Source organism: Schistocerca nitens, chromosome 6 (assembly GCF_023898315.1).
Source record: "Schistocerca nitens isolate TAMUIC-IGC-003100 chromosome 6, iqSchNite1.1, whole genome shotgun sequence".
In the NCBI taxonomy this organism is placed as follows: domain Eukaryota; kingdom Metazoa; phylum Arthropoda; class Insecta; order Orthoptera; family Acrididae; genus Schistocerca; species Schistocerca nitens.
This window is the reverse complement of record NC_064619.1, coordinates 754,385,100-754,398,870: the sequence shown is the minus strand read 5'-3', so window position 1 is coordinate 754,398,870 and position 13,771 is coordinate 754,385,100.

Genomic DNA, 13,771 nt, shown 5'->3' with positions numbered 1-13,771 from the left:
GGATACAGTAATCATGCTGAGGTGCATTGGAATGTAAAACTGGTGACACAGGAAACGCTCAAAGCATAGACCCTAAGAAGACTCAGTTTTCTTGTACTTAAGTCGGCATTGTGCCTCTTATATTTAAATCCGATGCAATTTCTGTGTTTCATCGTCAATGGGAAGGTCCAATGGATACAGTAAACCTGCAGAGGTGCATCGGAATGTAAAACTGGTGACACAGGAAACGCTCAAAACGTAGACAATAGAAAGACTCAGTCTTCCTGTACTTAAGTCGGCATTGTGTCTCTTAGATTTAATTCCGATGCAATTTCTGTGTTTCATCGTCAATGGGAAGGTCCAAGGGATACAGTAAACCTTCAGAGGTCCATCGGAATGTAAAACTGGTGACACAGGAAACACTGAAAACATAGGCCCTAAGAGGACTCAGTTTTCTTGTACTTAAGTCGGCATTGTGTCTCTTATATTTAATTCCGATGCAATATCTGTTTTTCATCGTTACTGTGAAGGTCGAAGGGATACAGTAAATCTGCAGAGGTGCATCGGAATGTAACCTGGTGACACCGGTAACGCAAAAAACATAGACAGTAGGAAGACTCAGTCTTCCTGTACTTAAGTCGGCATTGTGTCTCTTATATTTAAATCCGATGCAATTTCTGTGTTTCATCGTCAGTGGAAGGTCCAATGGATACAGTAAACTTGCAGAGGTGCATCGGAATGTAAAACTGGTGACACAGGAAACGCTCAAAGCATAGACAGTAGGAAGACTCAGTCTTCCTGTACTTAAGTCTTCATTGTGTCTCTTATATTTAAATCCGATGCAATTTCTGTGTTTCATCGTCAATGGGAAGGTCCAATGGATACAGTAAACCTGCAGAGGTGCATCGGAATGTAAAACTGGTGACACAGGAAACACTCAAAATATAGACAGTAGGAAGACTCAGTCTTCCTGTACTTAAGTCGGCATTGTGTCTCTTATATTTAAATCAGATGCAAATTCTGTGTTTCATCGTCAATGGGAAGGTCCAATGGATACAGTAAACCTGCAGAGGTGCATCGGAATGTAAAACTGGTGACACAGGAAACGCTCAAAACGTAGACATTAGGAAGACTCAGTCTTCCTGTACTTAAGTCGGCATTGTGTCTCTTATATTTAAATCCGATGCAATTTCTGTTTTTCATCGTCAATGGGAAGGTCCAATGGATACAGTAAACCTGCAGAGGTGAATCGGAATGTAAAACTGGTGACACAGGAAACGCTCAAAACATAGACAGTAGGAAGACTCAGTCTTCCTGTACTTAAGTCGGCATTGTGTCTCTTATATTTAAATCCGATGCAATTTCTGTGTTTCGTCGTCATTGGGAAGGTCCAATGGATACAGTAAACCTGCAGAGGTCCATCGGAATGTAAAACTGGTGACACAGGAAACACTCAAAACATAGACCCTAAGAGGACTCAGTTTTCTTGTACTTAAGTCGGCATTGTGTCTCTTATATTTAATTCCGATGCAATTTCTGTGTTTCATCGTCAATGGGAAGGTCTAATCGATACACTAAACCTGCAGAGGTGCATCGGAACTTAAAACTGGTGACACAGGAAACGCTCAAAACATAGACAGTAGGAAGACTCAGTCTTCCTGTACTTAAGTCGGCATTGTGTCTCTTATATTTAAATCCGATGCAATTTCTGTTTTTCATCGTCAATGGGAAGGTCCAATGGATACAGTAAACCTGCAGAGGTGAATCGGAATGTAAAACTGGTGACACAGGAAACGCTCAAAACATAGACAGTAGGAAGACTCAGTCTTCCTGTACTTAAGTCGGCATTGTGTCTCTTATATTTAAATCCGATGCAATTTCTGTGTTTCGTCGTCATTGGGAAGGTCCAATGGATACAGTAAACCTGCAGAGGTCCATCGGAATGTAAAACTGGTGACACAGGAAACACTCAAAACATAGACCCTAAGAGGACTCAGTTTTCTTGTACTTAAGTCGGCATTGTGTCTCTTATATTTAATTCCGATGCAATATCTGTTTTTCATCGTTACTGTGAAGGTCGAAGGGATACAGTAAACCTGCAGAGGTGCATCGGAATGTAAAACTGGTGACACCGGAAACGCAAAAAACATAGCCAGTAGGAAGAATCATTCTTCCTGTACTTAAGTCGGCATTGTGTCTCTTATATTTAAATCCTATGCAATTTCTGTGTTTCATCGTCAGTGGAAGGTCCAATGGATACAGTAAACCTGCAGAGGTGCATCGGAATGTAAAACTGGTGACACAGGAAACGCTCAAAGCATAGACAGTAGGAAGACTCAGTCTTCCTGTACTTAAGTCGGCATTGTGTCTCTTATATTTAAATCGATGCAATTTCTGTGTTTCATCGTCAATGGGAAGGTCCACTGGATACAGCAAACCTGCAGAGGTGCATCGGAATGTAAAACTGGTGACACAGGAAACGCTCAAAACGTAGACCGTAGGACGACTCAGTCTTCCTGTACTTAAATCGGCATTGTGTCTCTTATATTTAATTCCGATGCAATATATGTGTTTCATCGTCACTGTGAAGGTCCAAGGGATACAGTAAACCTGCAGAGGTGCATCGGAATGTAAAACTGGTGACACAGGAAACGCTCAAAATATAGACAGTAGGAAGACTCAGTCTTCCTGTACTTAAGTCGGCATTGTGTCTCTTATATTTAATTCCGATGCAATTTCTGTGTTTCATCCTCACTGGGAAGGTCCAATGGATACAGTAAACCTGCAGAGGTGCATCAGAATGTAAATCTGGTGACACAGGAAACGCTCAAAATATAGACCCTAAGGAGACTCAGTCTTCCTGTACTTAGGTCGGCATTGTGTCTCTTATATTTAATTCCGATGCAATTTCTGTGTTTCATCGTCAATGGGAAGGTCCACTGGATACAGCAAACCTGCAGAGGTGCATCGGAATGTAAAACTGGTGACACAGGAAACGCTCAAAACGTAGACCGTACGACGACTCAGTCTTCCTGTACTTAAATCGGCATTGTGTCTCTTATATTTAATTCCGATGCAATATATGTGTTTCATCGTCACTGTGAAGGTCCAATGGATACAGTAAACCTGCAGAGGTGCATCGGAATGTAAAAGTGGTGACACAGGAAACTCTTAAAACATAGACAGTAGAAAGACTCAGTCTTCCTGACTTATGTCGGCATTGTGTCTCTTATATTTAATTCCGATGAAATTTCTGTGCTTCATCGTCAATGGGAAGGTCCAATGGATACAGTAATCATGCAGAGGTGCATTGGAATGTAAACCTGGTGACACAGGAAACGCTCAATACATAGACAGTAGGAAGACACAGTGTTCCTATACTTAAGTCGGCATTGTGTCTCTTATATTTAATTCCAAAGCAATTTCTGTGTTTCATCGTCACTGTGAAGGTCCAGTGGATACAGTAAACCTGCAGAGGTGCATCAGAATGTAAAACTGGTGACACAGGAAAAGCTCAAAACATAGACAGTAGGAAGACTCAGTCTTCCTGTACTTAAGTCGGCATTGTGTCTCTTATATTTAATACCGATGCAATTTCTGTGTTTGATCGTCCATGGGAAGGTCCAAGGAATACAGTAAACCTCCAGAGGTGCATCGGAATGTAAAACTGAATACACAGGAAACGCTGAAAACATAGACAGTAGGAAGACTCAGTCTTCCTGTACGTAAATCGGCATTGTGTCTCTTATATTTAATTCCGATGCAATTTCTGTGTTTCATCGTCAATGGGAAGGTCCAATGGATACAGTAAACCTGCAGAGGGGCATCGGAATGTAAAACTGGTGACACAGGAAACGCTCAAAACATAGACCCTTGGAGGACTCAGTTTTCTTGCACTTAAGTCGGCATTGTGTCTCTTTTATTTAATTCCGATGCAATATCTGTATTTCATCGTCACTGTGAAGTTCGAAGAGATACAGTAAACCTGCAGAGGTGCATCGGAATGTAAAACTGGTGACACAGGAAACGCTCAAATCATAGACAGTAGGAAGACTCAGTCTTCCCGTACGTAAGTCGGCATTGTGTCTCTTATATTTAATTCCGACGCAATTTCTGTGTTTCATCGTCAGTGGAAGGTCCAATGGATACAGTAAACCTGCAGAGGTGCATCGGAATGTAAAACTGGTGACACAGGAAACGCTCAAAGCATAGACAGTAGGAAGACTCGGTCTTCCTGTACTTAAGTCGGCACTGTGTCTCCTATATTTAATTCCGATGCAATTTGTGTGTTTCATCGTCACTGGGAAGGTCCAATGGATACAGTAATCCTGCAGAGGTTCATCGGAATGTAAAACTGGTGACACAGAAACGCTCAAAACATAGACCGTAAGAAGACTCAGTTTTGTAGTACTTAAGTCGGCATTGTGTGTCTTATATTTAATTCCGATGCAATTTCTGTGTTTCATCGTCACTGTAAAGGTCCAATGGATGCAGTAAACCTGCAGAGGTGCATCGGAATGTAAAACTGGTGACACAGGAAACGCTCAAAACATAGACCCAAGGAAGACTCAGTTTTCTTGTACTTAAGTCGGCATTGTGTCTCTTATATTTAATTCCGATGCAATATCTGTGTTTCATCGTCAATGGGAAGGTCCAATGGATACAGTAAACCTGCAGAGGTGCATCGGAATGTAAAACTGGTGACACAGGAAACGCTCAAAACATAGACAGTAGGAAGACTCAGTCTTCCTGTACTTAAGTCGGCATTGTGTCTCTTACATTTAAATCCGATGCAATTTCTGTGTTTCGTCGTCAATGGGAAGGTCCAATGGATACAGTAAACCTGCAGAGGTGCATCGGAATGTAAAACTGGTGACACAGGAAGCGCTCAAAGCATAGACAGTAGGAAGACTCAGTCTTCCTGTACTTAAGTCGGCATTGTGTCTCTTATATTTAAATCCGATGCAATTTCTGTGTTTCATCGTCAATGGGAAGGTCCAATGGATACAGTAAAGCTGCAGAGGTGCATCAGAATGTAAATCTGGTGACACAGGAAACGCTCAAAATATAGACCCTAAGGAGACTCAGTTTTGTAGTACTTAGGTCTGCATTGTGTCTCTTATATTTAATTCCGATGCAATTTCTGTGTTTCATCGTCACTGTGAAGGTCCAATGGATACAGTAAACCTGCAGAGGTGCATCGGAATGTAAAACTGGTGACACAGGAAACGCACAAAACATAGACCCTAAGAAGACTCAGTCTTGCTGTACTTAAATCGGCATTCTGTCCCTTATATTTAATTCCGATGCAATATCTGTGTTTCATCGTCACTGTGAAGGTGCAAGGGATACAGTAAACCTGCAGAGGTGCATCGTAATGTAAAACTGGTGACACAGGAAACGCTCAAAATATAGACAGTAGGAAGACTCAGTCTTCCTGTACTTAAGTCGGCATTGTGTCTCTTGTATTTAAATCAGAAGCAATATCTGTGTTTCATCTTCAATGGGAAGGTCCAAGGGATACAGTAAACATGCAGAGGTGCATCGGAATGTAAACCTGGTGACACAGGAAATGCTCAATACATAGACAGTAGGACGACTCAGTCTTCCTGTACTCAAGTCGGCATTGTGTCTCTTATATTTAAATCCGATGCAATTTCTGTGTTTCATCGTCGATGGGAAGGTCCAATGGATACAGTAAACCTGCAGAGGTGCATTGGAATGTAAAACTGGAGACACAGGAAACTCTTAAAACATAGACAGTAGAAAGACTCAGTCTTCCTGACTTAAGTCGGCATTTTGTCTCTTATATTCAATTCCGATGAAATCTCTGTGCTTCCTCGTCAATGGGAAGGTCCAATGGATACAGTAATCATGCAGAGGTGCATTGGAATGTAAATCTGGTGACACAGGAAACGCTCAATACATAGACAGTAGGAAGACACAGTCTTCCTGTACTTAAGTCGGCATTGTGTCTCTTATATTTAATTCCAAAGCAATTTCTGTGTTTCATCGTCGCTGTGAAGGTCCAGTGGATACAGTAAACCTTCAGAGGTGCATCAGAATGTAAAACTGGTGACACAGGAAAAGCTCAAAACATAGACAGCGGGAAGACTCAGTCTTCCTGTACTTAAGTCGGCATTGTGTCTCTTATATTTAATTCCGATGCGATTTCTGTGTTTCATCGTCAATGGGAAGGTCCAATGGATACAGTAAACCTGCAGAGGTGCATCGGAATGTAAAACTGAATACACAGGAAACGCTGAAAACATAGACAGTAGGAAGACTCAGTCTTCCTGTACTTAAATCGGCATTGTGTCTCTTATATTTAATTCCGATGCAATTTCTGTGTTTCATCGTCAATGGGAAGGTCCAATGGATACAGTAAACCTGCAGAGGGGCATCGGAATGTAAAACTGGTGACACAGGAAACGCTCAAAACGTAGACAGTAGGAAGACTCAGTCTTCCTGTACTTAAGTCGGCATTGTGTCTCTTATATTTAATTCCGATGCAATTTCTGTGTTTCATCGTCGATGGGAATGTCCAAGCGATACAGTAAACCTGCAGAGGTGCATCGGAATGTAAAACTGGTGACACAGGAAACGCTCAAATCATAGACAGTAGGAAGACTCAGTCTTCCCGTACTTAAGTCGGCATTGTGTCTCTTATATTTAATTCCGACGCAATTTCTGTGTTTCATCGTCAGTGGAAGGTCCAATGGATACAGTAAACCTGCAGAGGTGCATCGGAATGTAAAACTGGTGACACAGGAAACGCTCAAAGCATAGACAGTAGGAAGACTCAGTCTTCCTGTACTTAAGTCGGCACTGTGTCTCTTATATTTAATTCCGATGCAATTTGTGTGTTTCATCGTCACTGGGAAGGTCCAATGGATACAGTAATCCTGCAGAAGTTCATCGGAATGTAAAACTGGTGACACAGAAACGCTCAAAACATAGACCGTAGGAAGACTCAGTTTTGTAGTACTTAAGTCGGCATTGTGTGTTTTATATTTAATTCCGATGCAGTTTCTGTGTTTCATCGTCAATGGGAAGGTCTAATCGATACACTAAACCTGCAGAGGTGCATCGGAACTTAAAACTGGTGACACAGGAAACGCTCAATACATAGACAGTAGGAAGACACAGTGTTCCTGTACTTAAGTCGGCATTGTGTCTCTTATATTTAATTCCAAAGCAATTTCTGTGTTTCATCGTCACTGTGAAGGTCCATTGGATACAGTAAACCTGCAGATGTGCATCGGAATGTAAAACTGGTGACACAGGAAAAGCTCAAAACATAGACAGTAGGAAGACTCAGTCTTCCTGTACTTAAGTCGGCATTGTGTCTCTTATATTTAATTCCGATTCAATTTCTGTGTTTCATCATCCATGGGAAGGTCCAAGGAATACAGTAAACCTGCAGAGGTGCATCGGAATGTAAAACTGATTACACAGGAAACGCTGAAAACATAGACAGTAGGAAGACTCAGTCTTCCTGTACTTAAATCGGCATTGCGTCTCTTATATATTTAATTCTGATGCAATTTCTGTGTTTCATCATCACTGTGAAGGTCCAAGGGATACAGTAAACCCGCTGAGGTGCATCGGAATGTAAAACTGGTGACACAGGAAACGCTCAAAACATAGATAGTAGGAAGACTCAGTCTTCCCGTACTTAAATCGGCATTGTGTCCCTTATATTTAATTCCGATGCAATTTCTGTGTTTCATCGTCCATGGGAAGGTCCAAGGGATACAATAAACCTGCAGAGGCCAATCGGAATGTAAAACTGGTGACACAGGAAGCGCTCAAAACATAGACCCTAAAGAAGACTCAGTTTTCTTGTAGTTAAGTCGGCACTGTGTCTCTTATATTTAATTCCGATGAAATTTGTGTGTTTCATCCTCTTTGGGAAGGTCGAATGGATAGAGTAATCCTGCAGAGGTTCATCGGAATGTAAAACTACTGACACAGAAACGCTCATAACATAGACCCTAGGAAGACTCAGTTTTGTAGTACTTAAGTTGGCATTGTGTCTCTTATATTTAATTCCGATGCAATTTCTGTGTTTCATCGTCACTGGGAAAGTCCAATGGATACAGTAAACCTGCAGAGGTGCATCGGAATGTAAAACTGGTGACACAGGAAACGCTCAAAACATAGACAATAGGAAGACTCAGTCTTCCTGTACTTAAGTTTGCATTTTGTCTCTTATATTAAATCCCATGCAATTTCTGTGTTTCATCGTCAATGGGAAGGTCCAATGGATACAGTAAGCCTGCAGAGGTGCATCGGAATGTAAAACTGGTGACAAAGGAAACGCTCAAAACATAGACAGTAGGAAGACTCAGTCTTCCTGACTTAAGTCGGCATTGTGTCTCTTATACTTAATTCCGATGAAATTTCTGTGTTTCATCGTCAATGGGAAGGTCCAAGGGATACAGTAATTCTGCAAAGGTGCATCGGAATGTAAAACTGGTGACGCAGGAAACGCACAAAACATAGACAGTAGGAAGACACAGTCCTCCTGTACTTATGTCGGCATTCTGTCTCTTATATTTAATTCCAAAGCAATTTCTGTGTTTCATCGTCACTGTGAAGGTGCAATGGATACAGTAAACCTGCAGAGGTGCGTCGGAATGTAAAACTGGTGACACAGGAAACGCTCAAAACATAGACAGTAGGAAGACTCAGTCTTCCTGTACTTAAGTCGGCATTATGTGTCTCTTATATTTAATTCCGATGCAATTTCTGTGTTTCGTCTTCAATGGGAAGGTGCAATGGATACAGTAAACCTGCAAAGGTGCATCGGAACGTAAAACTTTTGACACAGGAAAAGCTCAAAGCATAGACAGTAGGAAGACTCAGCCTTCCTGTACTTAACTCGGCATTGTGCCTCTTATATTTAAATCCGATGCAATTTCTGTGTTTCATCGGCAATAGGAAGGTCCAATGGATACAGTAAACCTGCAAAAGTGCATCTAAATGTAAAACTGGTGACACAGGAAACGCTCAAAACATAGACAGTAGGAAGACTCAGTCTTCCTGTACTTATGTCTGCATTTTGTCTCTTATATTTAAATGCGATGCAATTTCTGTCTTTCATCGTCAATGGGAAGGTCGAATGGATGCAGTAAGCCTGCAGAGGTGCATCGGAATGTAAAACTGGTGACACAGGAAACGCTCAAAACATAGACAATAGGAAGACTCAGTCTTCCTGTACTTAAGTTTGCATTTTGTCTCTTATATTAAATCCCATGCAATTTCTGTCTTTCATCGTCAATGGGAAGGTCCAATGGATACAGTAAGCCTGCAGAGGTGCATCGGAATGTAAAACTGGTGACACAGGAAACGCTCAAAACATAGACAGTAGGAAGACTCAGTCTTCCTGACTTAAGTCGGCATTGTGTCTAATATACTTAATTCCGATGAAATTTCTGTGTTTCATCGTCAATGGGACGGTCCAAGGGATACAGTAAACCTGCAGATGTGCAGCGGAATGTAAAACTGGTGACACAGGAAACGCTCAAAACATAGACAGTAGGAAGACTCAGTCTTCCTGACTTAAGTCGGCATTGTGTCTCTTATACTTAATTCCGATGAAATTTCTGTGTTTCATCGTCAATGGGAAGGTCCAAGGGATACAGAAACCTGCAGAGGCCCATCGGAATGTGAAACTGGTGACACAGGAAACTCTCAAAGCATAGACCCTAAGGAAGACTCAGTTTTCTTATACTTAAGTCGGCACTGTGTGTCTTATATTTAATTCCGATGCAATTTGTGTGTTTCATCGTCACTGGGAAGGTCCAATGGATACAGAGGTTCATCCGAATGTAAAACTGGTGACACAGAAACGCTCAAAACATAGACCGTAAGAAGACTCAGTTTTGTAGTACTTAAGTCGACATTGTGTGTCTTATACTTAATTCCGATGCAATTTCTGTGTTTAATCGTCACTGTGAAGGTCCAATGGATACAGTAAACCTGCAGAGGTGCATCGGAATGTAAAACTGGTGACACAGGAAACGCTCAAAACATAGACCCAAGGAAGACTCAGTTTACTTGTACTTAAGTCGGCATTGTGTCTCTTATATTTAATTCCGATGCAATTTCTGTGTTTCATCGTCACTGTGAAGGTCGAATGGATGGAGTAAACCTGCAGAGATGCATTGGAATGTAAAACTGATGACACAGGAAATGCTCAAAGCATAGACAGTAGGAAGACTCAGCCTTCCTGTACTTAAGTCGGCATTGTGCCTCTTATATTTAAATCCGATGCAATATCTGCGTTTCATCGGCAATAGGAAGGTCCAATGGATACAGTAAACCTGCAAAGGTGCATCGGAATGCAAAACTGGTAACAGAGGAAACGCTCAAAACATAGACAGTAGGAAGACACAGTCTTCCTGTACTTAAGTCGGCATTATGTCTCTTATATTTAATTCCAAAGCAATTTCTGTGTTTCATCGTCACTGTGAAGGTGCAAAGGATACAGTAAACGTGCAGAGGTGCATCGGAATGTAAAACGGGTGACACAGGAAACGCTCAAAACGTAGACAGTAGAAAGACTCAGTCTTCCTGTACTTAAGTCGACATTGTGTCTCTTAGATTTAATTCCGATGCAATTTCTGTGATTCATCGTCGATCGGAAGGTCCAAGGGATACAGAAAACGTGCAGAGGTCCATCGGAATGTAAAACTGGTGACACAGGAAACGCTCAAACCATAGACCCCAAGAAGACACAGTTTTCTTGCACTTAGGTCGGCATTGTGTCTCTTATATTTAATTACGATGCAATTTCTGTGTTTCATCGTCACTGGGAAGTTCCAATGGATACAGTAAACCTGCAGAGGTGCATCGGAATGCAAAATTGGTGACACAGGAAGCGCTCAAAACATAGACCCTAAGAAGACTCAGTTTTCTTGTACTTATGTCGGCATTGTGTCTCTTATATTTAATTCCGATGCAATTTCTGTGTTTCATCGTCACTGTGAAAGTCGAATGAATACAGTAAACCTGCAGAGGTGCATCGGAATGTAAACCTGGTGACACAGGAAACGCTCAATACATAGACAGTAGGAAGACACAGTCTTCCTGTACTTAAGTCGGCATTGTATCTCTTATATTTAATTCCAAAGCAATTTCTGTGTTTCATCGTCACTGTGGAGGTCCAATGGATACAGTAAACCTGCGGAGGTCCATCGGAATGTAAAACTGGTGACACAGGAAACGCTCAAAACATAGACCCTAAGTGGACTCAGTTTTCTTGTACTTAAGTCGGCATTGTGTCTCTTATATTTAATTCCGATGAAATATCTGTTTGTCATAGTCACTGTGAAGGTCGAAGGGATACAGTAAACCTGCAGAGGTGCATCGGAATGTAAAACTGGTGACACCGGAAACGCTCAAAACATAGACAGTAGGAAGACTCAGTCTTCCTGTACTTAAGTCGACATTGTGTCTCTTAGATCTAATTCCGATGCAATTTCTGTGTTTCATCGTCACTGTGAAGGTCCAAGTGATACAGTAAACCTGCAGAGGTGCATCGGAATGTAAAACTAGTGACACAGGAAACGCTCAAAACATAGACCCTTAGATGACTCAGTTTTCTTGTACTTAAGTCGGCATTGTGTCTCTTATATTTTATTCCGATGCAATTTCTGTGTTTCATCGTCAATGGGAAGGTCCAATGTATACAGTAAACCTGCAGTGGTGCATAGGAATGTAAAACTGGTGACACAGGAAACGCTCAAAACATAGACAGTAGGAAGACTCAGTCTTCCTGTACTCAAGTCGGCATTGTGTCTCTTATATTTAAATCCGATGCAATTTCTGTCTTTCATCGTCGATGGAAGGTCCAAGGGATACAGTAAACCTGCAGAGGTGCATCGGAATGTAAAACTGGTGACACAGGAAACGCTCAAAACGTAGACAGTAGGAAGACTCAGTCTTCCTGTACTTAACTCGACATTGTGACTCTTAGATCTAATTCCGATGCAATTTCTGTGTTTCATCGTCGATGGGAAGGTCCAAGGAATATAGAAAACTTGCAGAGGTCCATCGGAATGTAAAACTGGTGACACAGGAAACGCTCAAACCATAGACCCCAAGAAGACTCAGTTTTCTTGCACTTAGGTCGGCTTTGTGTCTCTTATATTTAATTCTGATGCAATTTCTGTGTTTCATCGTCACTGGGAAGGTCCAATGGATACAGTAAACCTGCAGAGGTGCATCGGAATGCAAAATTGGTGACACAGGAAACGCTCAAAACATAGACAGTAGGAAGACTCAGTCTTCCCGTACTTAAGTCGGCATTGTGTCTCTTATATTTAATTCCGATGCAATTTCTGTGTTTCATCGTCCATGGGAAGGTCCAAGGGATACAGTAAACCCGCAGAGGCCCATCGGAATGTGAAACTAGTGACACAGAAAACGCTCAAAACATAGACCCTAAAGAAGACTCAGTTTTCTTATACTTAAGTCGGCACTGTGTCTCTTATATTTAATTCCGATGCAATTTGTTTGTTTCATCGTCACTGGGAAGGTCTAATGGATACAGTAATCCTGCAGAGGTTCATCGGAATGTAAAACTGGTGACACAGAAACGCTCAAAACATAGACCGTAAGAAGACTCAGTTTTGTAGTACTTAAGTCGGCATTGTGTGTCTTATATTTAATTCCGATGCAATTTCTGTGTTTCATCGTCTCTGTGAAGGTCCAATAGATACAGTAAACCTGCAGAGGTGCATCGGAATGTAAAACTGGTGACACAGGAAACGCTCAAAACATAGACCCAAGGAAGACTGAGTTTGCTTGTACTTAAGTCGGCATTGTGTCTCTTATATTTAAATCCGGTGCAATTTCTGTGTTTCATCGTCAGTGGAAGGTCCAATGGATACAGTAAACCTGCAGAGGTGAATCGGAATGTAAAACTGGTGACACAGGAAACGCTCAAAGCATAGACAGTAGGAAGACTCAGTCTTCCTGTACTTAAGTCGGCATTGTGTCTCATTTTCAATTCCGATGCAATTTCTGTGTTTCATCGTCAATGGGAAGGTCCAATGGATACAGTAAACCTGCAGAGTTGCATCGGAATGTAAAACAGGTGACACAGGAATCGCTCAAAACGTAGACAGTAGGAAGACTCAGTCTTCCTGTACTTAAGTCGACATTGTGACTCTTAGATCTAATTCCGGGGAATTTCTGTGTTTCATCGTCGATGGGAAGGTCCAAGGGATACAGAAAACATGCAGAGGTCCATTGGAATGAAAACTGGTGACACAGGAAACGCTCAAACCATAGACCCCAAGAAGACTCAGTTTTCTTGCACTTAGGTCGGCATTGTGTCTCTTATATTTAATTCCGATGCAATTTCAGTGTTTCATCGTCACTGGGAATGTCCAATGGATACAGTAAACCTGCAGAGGTGCATCGGAATGCAAAATTGGTGACACAGGAGACGCTCAAAACATAGACCCTAAGAAGACTCAGTTTTCTTGTACTTATGTCGGTATTGTGTCTCTTATATTTAATTCCGATGCAATTTCTGTGTTTCATCGTCACTGTGAAAGTCGAATGAATACAGTAAACCTGCAGAGGTGCATCGGAATGTAAACCTGGTGACACAGGAAACGTTCAATACATAGACAGTAGGAAGACACAGTCTTCCTGTACTTAAGTCGGCATTGTATCTCTTATGTTTAATTCCAAAGCAATTTCTGTGTTTCATCGTCACTGTGAAGGTCCAAGTGATACAGTAAACCTGCAGAGGTTCATCGGTATGTAAAAC